Genomic DNA, 15,181 nt, shown 5'->3' with positions numbered 1-15,181 from the left:
ATCTCCCTGATATTTGATGAAATAACCTGCTTGGATTTCACGCGCAGAATCAGCACAGAAAAGCATAACCGAGAACGTCATGGGGTGGGTGGAACTGTGTAAACCTACATCTTCTGCAGCCTCTGCATTTTCCAGTGGATTAAGTGGAATGCTTTTGCAAGCAGCACCATTTCAATTGGGTAACATTTTATTGGCAGTTGTGATGGACTGAATGAACCTGAACTTGTCAGATATTGGAAGCTAAGAGCAAGGATTAAAAAACCATAATGGAATCCCATGCACTATAAATGCAAGCCGAGGAGCTGTGGTTGAATGCTTGGCGAGTATAGCATTTACAGTGAAGTAAGAATGGCAAAGCTTCATTGAGTGCGACTGTTGCTGCTGAGCTGATAGACAGAAATGAAAGAGTAGAGGAGGAATATCTTACTGGCTTAAACTTTTTTGAGTCTTGCCAAAGCCTAGGAGAGGAATACCTATCTAGTATCTGTCTGAGCTAGGGTACAGTCTATTCAGTTTGGGACTCAGCAGTGCACTTCAGGTGGTGTTATCCTTTGTGTTAATCTATTATTGTACATTCCTGATGAAGTTCTTGGTTGTTATGTACTGATAGAAGCACGCATGGAGTGTGGTGGTAAGAGCTGATGATGGACTGGATCCTAGGCAAAGACAGGTTTACATACACAAAAGAAGAGCTAGAGCTTAGGGCACTAACCTAGGACTTAAGACCTGTTGTGCTATAGCTTTCTTAGATGACACTGGACAATTTCCTTAGCCTTGCTGTGCCTCAGTTCCACATCTGTAAGGAAAAAAAAAGGAGAGGAGGATAGGAAATAACAGCTCTTTATTTGTCTCGGGGATTGTGAGCATCAGTACTGTAAGAACTGTGAAGCCCTAAGAAGTTGTAGAGATGGAACCCAAACAGGTGCCTGGAATAGGTGGGCTGAGCAGGTGACATGTGACCATAAAACAGCAGACCAGCAGCAGCTGGAGTAGCATAAAAATGCTTTAGTGAACCAGTCAACTCTTGGCTCACCCACTGCATGAAATGCCCCTAAACGACCTAATTTTATTTTATTTTTGCCGAAGGCAGTGGTGAAGAGATCTGACTGAGGGAGAGCAATTGTAATTCACAATAACTTTCAAGCTTTCAAAATTTGGCTTTAATGATACCTTGGTACCGAGGGCAAATGTCTTGGGTTACCAAGGGAATACTTTCCCAATGTTTTCACTGAAAACAGTGTGTCCTACTGTCCAGTGCTTTGGGATCAAACTTAAGTTCTTTGGTTGGGATAGGGAAGTGTTTAGGTATCTTGATGGTTTTAACATTGACTTGGCGTGTGGGAGACCCTGGCTTTTATCCCTGGTCTGTCTCATTCACCAGAGTGAATGCTTGCTGCAGGTTAGCCACCCCTGCTCTTGATTATCATCACTCTATTGGCTACAAAGTGCCAACTCACAGGATCATCATAAAATTCTAGTTTATTGGATGGATGCAAAAGTCAGACCATAAACCTTGGTGCTAATCCCCTCAAACACGCACACATTCATGCACACACTCACAGTAGGTAGCTCTGAACACTAAGCATTGGTGTCAAGATGTACCTATCCCCAGGTGCTGGAGTCTGCTGTCGATGGCCAGTTGAGGCTTCTTTCGGTACGATGTTGCTGCAGAAGGGGGTCGCCAGCTGGTCCTTCTGGCTGGACAGGCAGGGTACTGGTCAGGTCAAAGAGGGTGCCATTGGAGGTTATTTTTTGCTGCCTTTTATCCCTCTCTGGTAGACTTTGGTGACTCCCCAATTCTCGGGCTTACCCAATCCAGGGGACCTCGAGGGATGTACCTCTTGGTAGCTGCTGGATGGCAGCTGTCAGCCCCAGGGGTCACGTCTGCACGTAGGTGCAGTCTTCGGAGTCTGTTGATGAATTTTGATTGATTCGCTGCTGTGGTGAATAGAGCTCTGGAAGTGGCTGATAAGCCAGTATTTTAGCCCCAAGGGTCTGTTTCCAGCATTGATTAGTTCAAACTGGGGCTTCTGTACCTTTTTAACAATGAAGTTTCTGGGAATTCCTGGCTCTTTATTGATTCTTTCTTCTCCTTGGTCTCTTATTTTGTAGGTGTTAATTGCCGCTCGTTAACGTACTTATCCAGACTAGCTACTGTGTTACACCATCAACCATGATTTATTCAGGGACCTGCTCTATACAGAGATTCCTGCTCTTGCTAACATTGTTACATGGTACAACTTACTTTTAAACTTAAAGTACATTTGTAAAAGCATCTACAAGCTCTATTTTCACTACAAATACACCTTATATTAAAATAATAATGATCTGATAAAAGAAAAAGAGAGAAGAAAGTAGAAAAGAGAAAGCATCCCCAAAAAGGGACAAATACCAGAAGAGGGGCTTTTGCCATATGGAGCAGCTTCACATTTGAGAGGGGGACAGACCAAAGGGTTTCTTGTTATAACTCCACAGTTTCTAGATTGACAGCTATGCCTAGAATTGATCAACTGTAAAATGACCATTGGCAAGTTTGTGACTATTCAGAAAGACAGAAGTGCTTGGAAACAAACTGCTTTAGTGCTTTGTTTGTCACTGTTCTAAGTTAGTGAATTCATTCTATGTGCTTAGCTTCAAACACAAGCAATATTTCAAAAGGTAGTCAGGTACACACAATTCAGAATGAGCTTAAAGAAGCACTCACAACATAGTCTGGGGAGGGTTGTTTGTTTTGTGTGTTCTTTGTTTTGTTTTTTACTAGACTATTTAATAGCTCATGTTGCAAACTTGTCTAATACAGTCGTACGTGATCTCCTTTGAATCTTAGTCTAAGCAACTACCATTCTGGAGAGGCAGTGGTCTGTCTCTAGTTAATGTTGTGACCTACTTCAGTTCTATAAAACCTGCATGGGGTGCACCAATTAAACACTTTTCTGGCTGATACCAGTGGCCCATTTATCAACCAGCCATAGTGGCCAGTACCAATCTGATAGCTGGTATGTAGCCCGGCAGCTTGGTGATCAGTGTCTGGCTGGTAAATCTGAGGAGTTAAGGGGTGGGGGCAGATCGAGGCTTCCACAGTGAAGTAGGGAGTGGGGAGAGGTAGGTGCTGCCCAGCTGGGGTGGGGTGCGGGACAGCCATGGGCATCTCATTGAGGGCGGGGGGTAGGGAGCAAGGCAGCTCCCTGCTGCTGCTCACACCCTTGGGGAAGGCATGGGGGACATGTGCCCCCAACGGATTTTTGCACAGGGCAAGGGCAGACTGCCCACTGTGGGCTTGGGGCCAGAGGCTGCACTGGCCTCTTCCTGGCAGTGGGTTGAGCCAGGGGTGGGCAGTGGTGACACTGGGAGGGGGGACTGGTGATTTTTTTTTTTTTGGGGTGGCTGCTGCCCACCCTGTAACACCCCCCAAGCGCTGCCTCTGCCCAGCCCAGTCCTGCTGCTGGGAAGAGGCTGGTGCATCCCCTGGCCCCAAGCCCAGGGTGGGCAAACTGCCCTTGCCCTGCACACACATCCAGGGGACACATCCTCTCCCCCACCCCCCCATGTCTCCTTGGGGATACTCCAACGTGGCTCAATGTGCAGCAGAGGGTCTGGCTGGGGCCTGAGGGTGTTCCAGTGCGGGGCTAGCTGGCAGGCAGCCTCTGCATTGAAACACCTTTGTGCCTGAGCCAGCTAGGTCAGCATCTACATATGCAATGCTGCAGGGTAAAAAACTCTAAAGCAGGATAGTACTTGTATTTACCCTGCTGCAGAGTTTATTAGTTTACCCTGCTGTGAGGTTTTAATAGCCCTGCATGTATAGACGTAGATACTTTTACCATGGAGCTAATTAGTTTATTCTGTAGTAAGTCTCATATAGATAAGCAGATTTTTGTTTTCTGAGTGAATCTTTCCTTTCCAAATGGGAGTTGAATTACTATTTTAGAGTAGTTATGAAATTAATGAAAAGAGAGTACTGTTCTTAGGTACGTAACAAGCAGGTAGTGTGGGGAGCTTCACAACTGAGACTCTGAAAGTGTCAGCGGAGCATGGTCTCCATTTTAGACTTGACAAACCTAGCTAAGGGAAGAGAGGGGCTTATCAGGGCAACTAATAATTTGTCTCTTCTAAGTGGAGCTGGTGTGGCACAGGCATCTGATCTATTACTTTAATAAACCAGAAAGATTACTTCCCCCAACAGCTATTGTGGTTTTTTGTTTGTTAAATTTTTAAAGGTCTGTCTTACTGCGTGAGCACCAAGCACACTTCCTCTCCAAGTGGGTTTAGATCAACTGCAGCAAAGAAGAGTTATGCTGTTGCTTTCAAGGGGACGGTTACATGCTCCAAGCATCCGTAACTGTGCAAGTTGCAGTGCTGTGCTCAGAGGGCAGTCTTAAACTGATTCTTTCTCCTGTGATGGGTTCCCAGAAAGGTTATGAGCTGCTTGAGGAAACGTTTCTTTCTCTTTCCTTTTGCATGCAGGAATCTTGTTGAAAGAAGGAACCTGTTAAAAAGCACAGTAATTTTGCAATGGAGAGGAATGCTGCAACAGCATTTCTTGGGACAGACTCTAAAGCCCTTAAATCTTAGCTTTTTATCTCTCTTGTAGTTTAACACTAACTTTTCTCATCTTAAAAGCTATTAATAAAAAAAATTGTACTTAAACTCATTGGGCAGCAGGTATCTTTAGAGAAACATGAACATGTTAAATTTCTTGAAATTTTCATCAAGTGCTGTGTTAGGAGCCAAAATTTTCTGTGACATTGCAAAGGGGCTTGGTTGGTAAAAAGAGGTTGCCATTTCTTTTTGATAACTAGGTCTAAATCAAGGTAAACAAAGTTAAATCATCTTTGAAAAACTTTACCATAATTAATACTATCCAGTGAATCAAAATACTAGTTATTAGTTTCCAAATTAGAACAGCCCTGTGGTGCCAGAAGGTATCCACTACTTGTAATTAAAACAGAAGTCTGGATTTGGATGTTTTCAGTTGCTTTAACTAGGTCTGAGAGTCCAGGTGTGTCCAAGAGACGTCTGCTTATGTGGAAAGTGCTGATGTGATTATTCTTTACCATTCTTTCTTAATGGCAAGAATGCATTGGAAGAAGAATAGAAATCGAAGTGTAGATGAGGTAAAACATTCATGATCTTTAAGATTATAGAACCTCTGAAATAGTATATGTTGCTTTTTACTTGTGGTGACCTAATGTACCTTATTGAAGGTGCTTTGTCAGAAGTACTGGGTAACCAAGAAAATGCTGGCTTATCAGGTTGCATAGATCCAAGGCCAGGAATGCTCAGTTTTTTTGCTTGATGGGCTGGATGGGCAGTGCGGGCCGGATTTGCCTGGTGATCCCGAACTAGCACCTGGGGTGGGTACAGCGAGGCAGAGAAGGGTGGTGGGAAGCCCAGCCGTAACCTGGCCCTCCAGGGGAAGGGGGCTTTACCCAGTCCTGACCCATCATAAGGGGCTTGGTGTTCGGGAATTTGGTAGCAGGCGAGGGTGGCTGTATTAATTGCTGCTGCTGCCCTGCCACCAAATCTCCCTACTCATGGGGAGCCCTGGAGGCCAGATGCCATGGCTCCACAGGCCACATGGCCTGTAGATCAGAGGTTGAGCACCCCTGATTAACATTCTCTGATGAGCATGCTAGAGTGGGCGTGGAGCAAAGATGAACTGGCATGCTGCACATATGCATGGTGTGTACTGTAGTAAATGGATGAGAGGGCTTTGTTTTAAAAGCCTGGAAGTCTAGAGGCACAAGAATTTTTTCACTCTGGAGAATAAAATCTGCATCTTGGATTTAAACCCAATTACTGAGGGAAGACTTATTTGAAAAGCTGCTGAGAAATTGCTAGCTGCACGTTTGAAACTCGGATAGCTGCTAGTGCAGTGGGGACCACACTTTTAGGCAGGTATGCGAAAAAGTATCCCTAACCTGGCCCTCCAGGAGAAGGGGGCTTTATCTGGTCCTGACCCATCATGTGGGGCTTAGCAACGGACTGGTTCCATATGCAGGACCTGGGACATACCCTATATGGGGCATCTTCTTCAGGACCCGCATTGCACACAGCACCCATGCAGAGCCAATCTCCTCTGCCACCCATGTGCCAGATACAGCACCTTTTGGCTCCTCTTCCAGTTGGTCCAGGACCTGCATTGCACACAGTGCCTATTCTGGCTGATTTGGGCTAAGCACTGCATGCAGCATGGTTTCTAGAACAAGCTCTGGTTCTGGCATGCAGCCAGGGAGGCTGCAGGGGTCTCCTGTGTGCCAGATCCAGTGCCCACTGCAACCAGTCCAGGACCACCACAGCCACATGCAGTGTGGGAACAGCCAGAGTGAGCACTCCAGTTCATGGGGGGTGAGGACAGCATGTGGGTCCAATCTGGCTAGTGGGGCTGGCCCTGTGTCGTTATCTGGCCTGTGGATGAGTCCCACATCAGTCATCTGGCTTATGGGGGTCAGGTGAGTTTGACATCTCTGCTCTTGGAGAATATTTAAAAAGGTGTGAAATCCTGATTGAGTTGAAGTTGGTGGGAGGTTTGCCATTGATTTCTGTGGGGGTCAAGATTTCCTCCCTAGTCCAGTGTCCCCTGACATTGGGAAGTGGGGTGGGGGGGAAGGAGGGGAGAGGCAACTCCAGTGGGATCTGAATCCAGCCTGTGAGTGGTGTTCTTGTTAGCGTCCTAGGAGCCTTGTTCTTGTCATGAGGGGCTTTGTTCCCCGTACTGATTGGGGGAGAAAAACCTCATCTTGTGTTTTGAGTAAATATGGTACTAACATCTAGAAGTTTAAGTGAGATATCAGCTGCATAGATGGCTGCTAGGTTTTGACATTTAAAGCAAATTGGCTCTTGCTTGGTAAAGAAAGCCTTACTTTGCTATTTACAAACTGCTTGTTCTCTTTCAATATTAACACATGGCAGCTATACAAAGTTCTATCTATTAACATTCAGAAATAGATAAATAATTAATAGAATTACACTCTATGAATAAACACCCCACCTCCCAAAATTATTACCATTCGTCCTTCTGATTAATTCCACATCTCCTCAGTTGGATATTGGTGGATGCTGCTTTAGTTAGTCTAGATACAGGCAAGAGAGGCAATGGCATTTTCGGTTTTAGTAGTTATAAATTGAAAAATCAACATGTTGTATTTGTTTTCATGTTTTGGGGTTTGGAGAGAATTTTCCCAGTTGGCTGCAGCTTTGGTACAGAGGTAAGGTGGAAGCCACTGTGAAAAAAGCACTTATGCTACAAGAACCAATGTTCTGCTCTGATGTTGTAACCCACTGGTCAGTCACTCAGTGTGTTACATGTCCCCATTACAAAGAGGATGCCTGCAGCTGCCAGCCTAGAGGCCTCTAAAACAAGCTGTAGGCATTCTTGTGTTTTACGTACAAAGCTCTCTGATTCAGTCCCCAGTTGTAGGCAAAATGGTGATGGTCAGAATATAGCAACTGCTATGTTACCTGGGGGAGAGAGAGGAGACGGGCAAGAAAAGGTTGTAATTAAAATACGTATATTTCTAATACTTCTGCCAATGTTTGCGATTTACTGGTTTCCAGTATTGCATTTTAATCAATCTTGCCTGGTTTGTATTGCCATGCTGAAGGAAACAAATGCAGTCAGGAACAGAAAATTCAGAGAGGGTAGGGGAAAAGAGAAGACTTCTTTCAGAGAATGCCTAAGCTATTCACAGGAACATCAAAGAGAAAAAGGGTGACAGTAAGAGTACAGGTATCATGAGATCAAGCATCCTACTTCCAGATGCATTCAACTTGAATATTCAGTATTCTTGACTTCAGATGCATTACTCAATGCATAAAATGAAGCATGAGCACAAGTGTTTATTAGAGAGGACTTGGGGTATAGCAAGAGAGCTACCCAACTACAGAAACTCCTGAATTTGGGCAAAAATTTGATCCTGAGTGAAACTTTGTTGCTGTGTGTTCCCTCCCAGAACCTTAGAGCCAAAAAATTCTTCAGGGAAAATTTTTTGATTTGGATTAAAATCTAGTCCCAGAGTCTCTTCCTCAGTAGAAACCTATTGGGAAAAGGGCTAGAAAAGAAAACCAAGAGTTAGGTAAAATAGTTGCAATACCAATTCATCAGTTCTAAAAGTTTATACAAGTTCCAGCATTATCTTCAGCTAGAATGTAACCTTAATATACAATATTTCCCTCTCATGCAACAGGTCAACCTTGTGTATCGCTCACAAAGGATAAAGCATTCACTAGAGGGAACAGAACACTACAAAAAGAGAATAGAAATTCCTCCCATTGATTCTGTATGGGATTTTATTTTCCCCAATTGTATAGGAAACCTGGTACCAAGAACTTTTTATAACTTTTTTGTTTCTGTACTTTGTCCAGTTACAGTAGTCCTTCAAAACATTTAATAAAATCTTGTGCGTGTCTGTTGTATCCTAGCAGCTAACCTCTGTATTTTTAAGCAGAGGATAGTTACTGCATTTTTTTTGTATAGCTAGACCTTTAACCTAAAATAATAAAATTTTAATTGTGTAGCTAATTTTTTTTTTTTAGTAACTCAAGATGCATGAAGAGAAAAGGATGCTTTACTTTCAGATTGGGTAAAAGTCAGCCCTGTAAATAGGGCCAGCATAAGTAAGTTCTTTTAATAAGTCCTTCTCAGTCTTATTTTGAAAACCTAAGTTATATTTAAAGGGTGCATAACCTTATGCTAACTTAATGGGGAACAAATGTCACCCTTTGTCTTTTAATGTGAAAGCAAATAAGTGAAAATGAGTGAAATAGTCAAAGATTGTAAGTTTAAAGAGGCTAGAATGTACCCAAAGTTAAATAACTGGAAGCCAAAGCATTACCTAAAGAAACACACTAGGAATAAAGAAAGTCTAAGACATGAACAAGGACACTTTCAAAAAGTGGTTGAGGGTACAGATACAGAATATCTAGGACAGATTTGGCTGAGAGAACTTTTATAGTTGATCTTGAGTGAAGAATATTGGAAGCAAGCATGCTTTCTCAGTCATTATCTTCATGTCTAAATGCCATCCACCTACTACTTGAGTTCATTTAGATGTCTACGTTCAGCCCTCTCTCACCTGCTCTAGCCCTTTAAAAAACAAAAAAACAAAAAAAACCAAGATTAATATAAAAAGTGGGTGAGCCCTTCTACTCCTTGCCACAAGTTGACACACTGGTATTTTAGTGATATAAGGGGTTGAAATAGGATCATGCTTAGTTGCATAAGTGCACTTAGGCAGCATAAGATCTGAAGGTTAAACTCTAAGGGTCTTTCCTACACAGGGAAGGGTTCTTCACCAGCATCATCTCTTTGACTTTGAGGAACTGTTCAGCACTTTACAAAAGCATAACTTCTCTCTGAGAGAGAGACTCATTCAGCCCAAGAAAACTCATTCTATTGTGTCTACTGCTGTCTTCCTCCTATTGTTAGGAATGTACCCTGCTTTCTTCCTATGAATATTCATGAACACTTCTGTTGATCTCTTCCCTCTGGGATATGTAGTTTTTCTGTGAAACTCAATAAAACATCAACATTTTAAACAAAAATAGGCAGGCACCATCCATTTGAAATTCAGAAACAAGTATGTACAAAGATGTAGGAACAGCTGACGGATACTTAGCATTGATATTCATTGCCACGTGTTTCTCTTGCATGTTAGTCAAGCAAATGGTATTGTTTAATTTTGTTTAACCTGTACCTTTTTAAGGTTGCAGTTATAAAATCCTGATGCAAGTCAAATATTTCCCATGTATTTACAGTCTCCCTCCCCCACCCCCAGCATATATTGTAATGAAGTCTTAGAATCCACTCTAGAGATTGGTCTTTAACTGGATCTGAGGCTTCATTGTGCTTCCTCAGAGATAAATCTATTGATAGTTTTAGATCATGGCTGTCTTTCAAATGTAGTCCTTCAGCCTCATCCAATCAAGTAATTTTGCTGTGACTCCTGTCTCCATCTCTGATCCTGCTATATACAATTGAATCCCCCCCCACCCTCCCGAATGAATTTGTCCTGAAGCTCACCCCAGATTGGAGGGGGGAGAAGGAGGAGAGGGGGGACATGAGTTATACCTGTTTCCACAGGTATCAGTTGTAGCCATGTTGGCCTAAGAACATAGGCCGAGAAGATTCTTTGGGTAAATCTGGTTGGTTGGTTGGTTGGTTGGTTTGTTTGTTTGTTTATTAGACCAACTAAAATAGCTGGAAAAATAATTCTTTGCAAGCTTTTGGGTACAAACCCCCTTCTTCAGGCTGAGGAAGCATCTGCATTTGTTACTAGTTTTGTGGACATGCCATTGAGACCACATCTCATTTGCAATATAGGATGCATTACAAAATGTACATGCTTAGAACACATGCTTATTGGCTGCTGCACATCTGACCATCTGAAGCTAATTGTAGCTCCCTATGGAAGCAGTAGCCTTATGCAAATTAATGTTTTATGGGTGTCTGCTGCCTTGCATACTCCTTCATGAAAAAAATTAACCCTAGGTACATCTCCTGTTATATTCACACAATCACCTGTCTTAAGATTTTTCAAATGTTGTTAGTTTAAATTCACTATTTGTACCATGCAGTGCATTTAGAGACCCTTTTGTGTGGTATTGAAGCTCTACTGTCATGAATGGTGAAACAGCAGAGTTACTGGTGACAGCTTTTAGATCACCTCTGACAGGGACCTGGTGCCAGTGATCTGACTTTCATTCCATTGGGTGCAAACAGAATTCCAAAGGGTAGGAATAATAAAATGGTGGTCTGGGTGAATTTAAAAAAAAGACAATGAGATGACTCAAAATGGAGGGAGAAGAGAAAATTAAGGTTTTGTGTGATGTTTGCACTTATTCAGTGCACCCAGAAGTTGAGTTTTTTTAGATTGTCAGTTCAGTAAGAAATTTGTCTTTAACTTTAAACCTATGGCTAATTTATTCTACATGAATTGGTCTCTGCTGTCATGCTCATATAGGTATCTTGAAGATCATACTATTAAATATTCACACAGACTGCTTCTAAATATACAAACAGATATATAACTAATTCCCTCAACGCTTCTGTGTTCCACTTCTGTGCAATCCCAGCCTTGCAGATGGGGCTGAATAGAAGCAGAAATGTTAAAAGAATTGCCCAAAGCCACAGAGGCTCAGTGTCAGAGTAAGACTGAAAACACCATTCCTGTGTTCAGATTGCAGCTTGTTTTCAGATGTTCTCCTTTTGTTCAGCTCAAATTTCAGTGATGCCAGTGGCAATCATTGTGCTTTTAATTTGCCTGTGGAACTTGCTTGGTCTCTTGGCAGATGAAGTTTAATGTATCTAACGATATTTAAAACTGGTATTTGTTGAGGGAAGTAGCCATATGCAAACGAATGCTTTATGGGTGTTTGCTTCATTAAAAAAAATGTAACCCTGGGTGCATCTCCTGTCAAATATCAAACTAAAGTCTCTTTGCTATCTCTGCTTCTTTCTGTAGAAACTGAGCTCTGTCTTACTGTTCTAAAGAAAATTTTCCTTACAGAGACTGATGCCTGGTTTGTCTGATGAATCACTAGCACTAACATTGCTTTAGGTATGCAATCATGGAAGCTACTGAAGATGTTTGTGGCTGTGAGAAGAAGGGTGAAATGGGAAGATGCATAGGGAAACTGAACCCCCTCCATGAAGATCAGCTACTTTGTGCTGAAAGTTTACTTCTATGGTATGAAGGTGTCTGGCTCTGGCAGGCTTCATTATTCCTTTCCCAATGCTGTTGGCCCAGAGCAAAGTCAGAATTGCTTTCAAATTGTTGGAAGAAAGCCCACAATGATATCTGGGAAATGGGCTTCCATTCAGATCAGCAAATAGTTTTAAAAAGCTATTTGTTTCTTTTAGTTCTTGTTTGACTCCTGTGTAGAGAATAATCAACTCCATGGAGTTCTGATTGCAGACTGCTGCAGGCAGAAAGCTTTCCAGCAGCTTGGACTTCATGGCTAGGGACAGAAGTTGCACATAACCCAGTTTAAGTGATCAGAAATGGGTTTAAACCTGTAACAGAACAGAAGTTCAGTGCACATAAACCCATTTCAAAATGGCTGAAATTGTTTTAAGATAAATCTGGTTGAATGTAGTATCAGACTAAACTGATTTAGGTCAAACTGATTTATGAAACTTCTATCCCAGACCCCTTCCTTGTTCAAGTTAAATTACAGCCCCCCAGCATCCCAGGATACCTTGCAGCCCTGGGCTGGGCTGTGTTGTCTGCTCCAGAGAGCAGGGTTGGCCCACCCCTTTGCTTCCTAGCTGAAGCAGCAAGGGCTGGCTGACTAGCGGATGGGAGTGGGCAACCTGGCCGGGGACCACAGCCCGATCTGCTTGCGGGGAGGTAGCCCCTGCCACACTGATGGGGCGGGTGGCGTGGGCGGGCAGGCTCAGGCAAAGGGGTAGGAGGAAAACCCCCCTCTCCCACCAGCATGGGACCCCAGCTGGGGTCTGCTTGGCAGGGGGCTGGCAGGAGACCAGCAGACTCCACCCCCTCCCACCTCTGGCAGAGACTGAGGCAAGTAGTTGATAAGGGGAGTGGGAGGAGGCGTAATTCCCCTCAGCTCCCCCAGGACATGGGGGATGGGGCCGAGGCTGGGGAACTGGGGCTGGAGGGACTGGTCCCCTACCACCTGTGAGCACAGGGCCAAGCCCTGTAGGACCAGACTGAGAGGAGGGAGGTGTTGGCAAAGACCTGGCATAATCATTACATTGTGCTGGAGACAGAGCTAAGGGAACAGGAGAGGGTCCCAGACTGGTTGAGTTGGCGTGACCAAAGAATGCAGAGAGCTACATTTACATTACAAAGCAGAACTTGTAAAAGGTGGGAGATGGGAATACTTAAGCAGTGACAGAAGACCCTGAATTCATGAGTCCTGCCGAAGGTGTTAGAGGTGACAAACATACTAATGTCAAAGCACCTCAGGGGCAGAAGGGGATGCAAGTGTGCCTGTAAAACCCAAGTAGATATGAGGTCTCCACTCCAACATCTAGGACCACCTGCTGCTTCCCCAGAAAGGACTTTCTGAATACCTGGCTGCAAGGAGATACTCTGCCCTCAGGATTATGTGAGACTTGTCCAAGGCTTTCTCTTGTCTTTTTGGTTTATTACATTCCATTTTAAATTGGACTAGGTTGTGTGTGCTCTCACTGTTTTACTGTGCTGTGTCTTGGGTTAGGTGAAGATTTTTGGTGGTTCTTGCTTGAGGTTGCAAATTGTTGTGTTCAATACGTGCTCACTTCAGAGAGAGGACTATTCTTGTTCAAGCTTTTATGAACGAAATGCCACTACCTTTTTTCCCCACCTTTTTGTCGTTCCTCAGCCTGGCAGGGGCTGCCTTCACCTCGAGTGGGGAATGGATGCAGGGGCAGAAGTCTGGCAGCCACTCTTTCTTCCACCCAGGCAGACCCGGGTGTAGGCTGGGGAGGAGATTTCAACCCACACCCTCCACTGTGCTAGCCCCAGGCTGGAGCCCCTTCTCCTCAGCAGGGAGGAGGGAAAAAGCCTTGGTGCTTCAGTCACTTCCCTTTCCTGAACCAAAAGTGAACATCTGTTCACTAGCTTCTCAGTCTAATCTCTCCATCTTAGACTAAACTGCAAAGACTGAATCGATTCAGCCTCAGGCTTTTTGACTGTCTGTACTTAGCCACAAGTACAAACAGTCTACTTCTCTAACTGGGCCAACAGGCCTGGGGCTGTTCCCAAATACATGGATGAAATACAGATTCAAGTCCCTCCGTTTCACAGCTTCTGTTTCTGGGGCTTTTGAAGAGTCTTATGTATAATGCAAAGCTGTTCTCTTGAAGCATGCAACTCCCTAGGAACGTGGATCATGAAGTCCTCTGGGCACAGGTGTGTTGATTTTGCCCATGTAAGACTTATCAAAGATTTTTAAAGGCACAAGAGAAGGCATCCCAATCCCAGTTTTGGTCACTGTATGGCTTCAAAGGGAGAGACGACACCACTGAATACAGTAGGTGTTATTATATTATATTACATATTCAGGTAGGGGAGATAAAACAGGCAAGAGTCTACTATAGCCTCCTAGCTGCACAATTTACGGTGACAGAGGACTGCTCTTGGGCTTTCCCTCTAGCTTACTCCTGTGGTCTTCTGGCTAGGGGTAAGTGAAACTATGGGCATCTGAACTCTAAGGCCTTTGGGCTTGGTGCTTGCTCATGGGATGCCTGCCATAGATTTGAGAGCACCTGAAGCCCCAGGCTAAAGAGTTGGGGAGGTAGGATACTTGCCAGTGGTAGGGCCACACAGACTTGAATGGTTGAGCTCTGCTGAGCCAATAGAATTGGGAACTGATTTAGGTAATTTGGCCCAAGACATAAAATTAAAAAAAACAAAAGAGAAAAAGAAATCCAAGTGTAGGAAATAATGGCTCTTTTAATGTTGCAGAGACCATAAACCCTTTCTCAGCTGAATTTGATGGTGCACTTTAAAAAGAATGACAGTGACTTAAAGAGAATAGCTAACAGCTATGTGAGCTGCAATTTTCCATGCTGGGTATATGGCTCTGGCTGATTTTTATTTTGGACTTAAAATTCTTCCCTTTTTTTTTTGTAGAAAGTTTTAGCAAAAATGGTTCAGAATGTGGTGAAAGGATATTATTTTCTCCCTGTTTTAAAAAAAAAAAAAAATTTTCATTGAGAAACTGTAGTGCTTCTAAACTATACAGCACAGATTTGAAAAATGTGACGGGACCTATGGATGAAATAAGTGAATATGTAATTTCAGTGTATCATAATGCATAAGGGGAGTAGAAAGGAATCAACACTGGCATCTCTTAATTTTTAATCATGTGACTTATTACCCTTTTAAAAAAAAACAAATAAATTATTTCTTTGTGTATAATATCTGTATTTTACAGGGAAATCCATCTAGAAGAATTACAAAATATTTTGCTAGCTGGCTTACAGTTTTCTTTTCTTCTTACGTTGACTACTTTTTGGGGATGAAACTCGAGCAACTACTCAGTAAAGCTTGGCAGGCCTGTGTGAAGTGGCTAGTATTCACTTCAGATTCGGATTGGCTGTTTCAGGGGACAGTGATTCGATTTGGTGATGGGAGTCACCAAAACAAATAGATTCAGCGGAATCTGATTTGGAGACTTAGGCTGCTGCCAAATCACCTGGGCCACGCCCATCTCCCACCTGCCCCAGCTC

General features: G+C 43.4%; 1 protein-coding gene across 4 annotated transcripts in view; it reads left to right on the top strand.

The window, feature by feature from the left end:
• KIAA0930 (KIAA0930 ortholog) overlaps nucleotides 1–15,181 on the top strand; it is a 160,801-nt gene that overhangs the window by 26,784 nt on the left and 118,836 nt on the right. The window contains exon 2 of one of the 4 annotated variants that reach the window (XM_019515922.1): nucleotides 8,536–8,616. The exons of the other annotated variants lie outside the window; for them this stretch is intronic. The gene's annotated coding sequence lies outside the window, so the exon portion shown is untranslated. The remainder of the gene's footprint in view (nucleotides 1–8,535; nucleotides 8,617–15,181) is intronic. 4 annotated transcript variants of the gene reach the window in all.

Source organism: Gavialis gangeticus, unplaced genomic scaffold (assembly GCF_001723915.1).
Source record: "Gavialis gangeticus isolate Ggan-Ray unplaced genomic scaffold, GavGan_comp1, whole genome shotgun sequence".
Taxonomy (NCBI): Eukaryota; Metazoa; Chordata; order Crocodylia; family Gavialidae; genus Gavialis; species Gavialis gangeticus.
The sequence above is the reverse complement of the archived record's forward strand: the minus strand, read 5'-3'. Positions and strand labels throughout refer to the sequence as shown.